The 2,634-nt window shown below is 34.7% G+C and overlaps 1 long non-coding RNA gene across 1 annotated transcript; it reads right to left on the reverse strand.

The window, feature by feature from the left end:
* Nucleotides 1–445: 445 nt before the first annotated feature.
* LOC109828554 lies at nucleotides 446–1,298 on the reverse strand. Its single transcript, XR_002243746.1, has 4 exons — nucleotides 1,118–1,298; nucleotides 807–861; nucleotides 685–732; nucleotides 446–571 (listed from the first exon to the last, which is right to left on the reverse strand). It is a non-coding gene; the product is annotated as an uncharacterized LOC109828554 (long non-coding RNA).
* Between the last annotated feature and the right edge of the window lie 1,336 nt (nucleotides 1,299–2,634).

A 2,634-nucleotide genomic window follows, 5' to 3' on the forward strand; every position in this document is an offset into this window, starting at 1 on the left:
ATTTCTGTGGGTTAATACCATGGACACAAGCTGAGAAAGCATCAAATTAGTAGTAACATAGCCAAGAATCGGGTTTATTTTAGCCAATCTAACTGAAAAATTGAAGTTTACATTAAACTTCTTTTGAGTTTCACCAAATCTAAGTTCTATAGATATCTGCCACCATCCTCCAAATAGCATAGTACAGGGGCAGTTTTCAAACAAAAGCTTGAAATCAGGCTGAATGAACTTAATTCTACTATCTAGTTAGCTGATAAAAAATAAAAAATACTAAAATAAACCAATTAAATCATGGTATGCTATTTAATCTCTTTCAGATGCATTCCCAATTAAATCAGGCTGAATGAACTTAATTCTACTATCTAGTTAGCTGATAAAAAATAAAAATACTAAAATAAACCAATTAAATCATGGTATGCTATTTAATTCTGCATCAAAGTCTAGGAAATAAATATCCAAACTCACCCTGGTTCCTTGAGTCCTTGAGACCAGGGTTTTCCCAATGTTCCTCGTATTGAACACTGATGGAGCCTTGATATCATACCAATCCTTCTTCGCAAAAGGATCAACACTGCCAACAAATCATTCAGAATAAATACAAAGGATAAAAAAAATTCACCTTTCGCAAAATCAAATCTCAGAATTATCCAAGACAAATTTCAGATATAACATGAAAAGACTTACGCTTTCTTCTTCCCTCCCTTCTTACCCTTAGAAATCCTCTTGTTCTTACTGTAAACAACAGACGCAAATGTGAGAGACCAGAGAAAACAGCAGAGGAATGATAAGAGCGATGAGATCCTTACCCAACCGCCATGTTTACTGCCTCTCCTGCTGCTGTTTCCTCTCAAAGGCTAGGGTCTGAGCGTGGCGGAGGCGAGCGCGAGAGTAGAAACCACAAAAGCAATAAATAATTTCGGCCAGGTTAGATCAAATTTCGTGAAGAAAAACAAGCTCACCTTAACAAAAAATTTAACCTAACAGCAGAAATTTTAACCTAACAACAAATCAACCTTTCAGCAGTGAATTTAACCTAACAGGCGGGCATTTTAGGAAAGGTATCATCTTTTTCTTCAAAAATAAAATAAAAATAATAACACCAAGATGTAATTTTTACCTGATGGCCGGAAAACCGCTGGTGGTATTCTTGCGAGCGAGTGGTTTTCCGATGGAGAGGATGGGATCAAGATTTGGGAGTGAAGGAAGATACCCTCCCGCGAAGCTGTTACGACGGGAAGGGAGATCCAGGAGAAGGGGAGGGCTTCGTTCGCGTTCAAGAGAATATTTATATGTGATTTGTGATATTGGGATGGCGGCGCTTCAGTTTAGGGTTTTGTTGAATGTATAAGCAACTCAATCACAGCCGTTCGATTTTTTTAAAAGCAATCCAAGCCATTGACAAAATAACCTAGGATATAAAACGTTATGTAACTTGCGTTATGGATAAAAACCCTAGGATCTCGATGCGCCGTTATTATTATATATATATAAGGTTCAGGTGATCTTTTCAGGGTTTTCTTTATAATCTACTGATCTAACGGTGGGTTTTGGCAGAGAGAAAGATCGTGCGACTTTTATTGCCCGTCCGTCCAATTATGGGTGCTAGTCACCGAGTGATGGCCTCTGGCTACGTTTTGGGCCCAATTGTATATGTAAAAGCCTGTTTTTTGGCAATTTCAAAACCGGCCTGGGTTGGACTAGATTTTGCTTACGGTTTTTTTCCCCATAGAAGCCGTCGTTTTAAAATGGTGTCCTTGTGACGCCTTATGATTTTTAATTTACTAGTTAAGATGCACGTGCAATACACGTGGTTGAATATCATGATTATTTAAATTGATAAAAATAGAGTAAAAAATAAAAAAGAAAAACGAAGTTTTTTTTTGTGGGATTGATCATCAGCTCAATAATCTCTCTCTCAAATGAAATGTTGTCATTGTTTCCTTCAACCCAGACTGTGGCCACGTAATCTACTATTTATGACTTACAAACACATTAATCTAGCACAACATCTCTATTTCTTAGTATCTTAAAGTCTTCAAAAGATGGGTGATCATTCACTTCGCAAAGAAATTTTGCATATGAATTTATTTACAATATGTCCATTAAACTTTTAGTTATGGTTTGACTCATATTCACATTAACTTTTATTTGTGGTTTCACTCATATTTATATTATCTAATTTCTCATTCAATTTAATAGCTCATTCTCTGTGTCATAAAACTAAAACTGGATGTATGAAGAATTATTTTCTTGCAAACTGAGAACAGACAGAATATGATATATTTCACCATGTATTGTATATAGGACATATAACTCATCAAAAATTTCCACATCTGCTAAGTGGATTTTGTTGTTGTGAGAACAAAATGTTAGAGACTCGTATTCAAACTTTTTGTCTCTATAAAAGACACAAGAATTTGGAGTGCATAGCTCATATATCATAAAGAACACACTGTTTCATAAAGAATTTTCCCTAACGATACTATTACAACGATATTACTATTCAGTATTAAATCAATTTTATTATATAAGATAAATGATCCTTTTTAATAAATTATAAAGTATATATATATATGGAAACATCGATGCTTATAACCAGTAGTTGGGTTAAACAAAAAAGGTTTAACTTTTATA

Source organism: Asparagus officinalis, unplaced genomic scaffold (assembly GCF_001876935.1).
Source record: "Asparagus officinalis unplaced genomic scaffold, Aspof.V1 AsparagusV1_Un2337, whole genome shotgun sequence".
NCBI classification, from domain to species: domain Eukaryota; kingdom Viridiplantae; phylum Streptophyta; class Magnoliopsida; order Asparagales; family Asparagaceae; genus Asparagus; species Asparagus officinalis.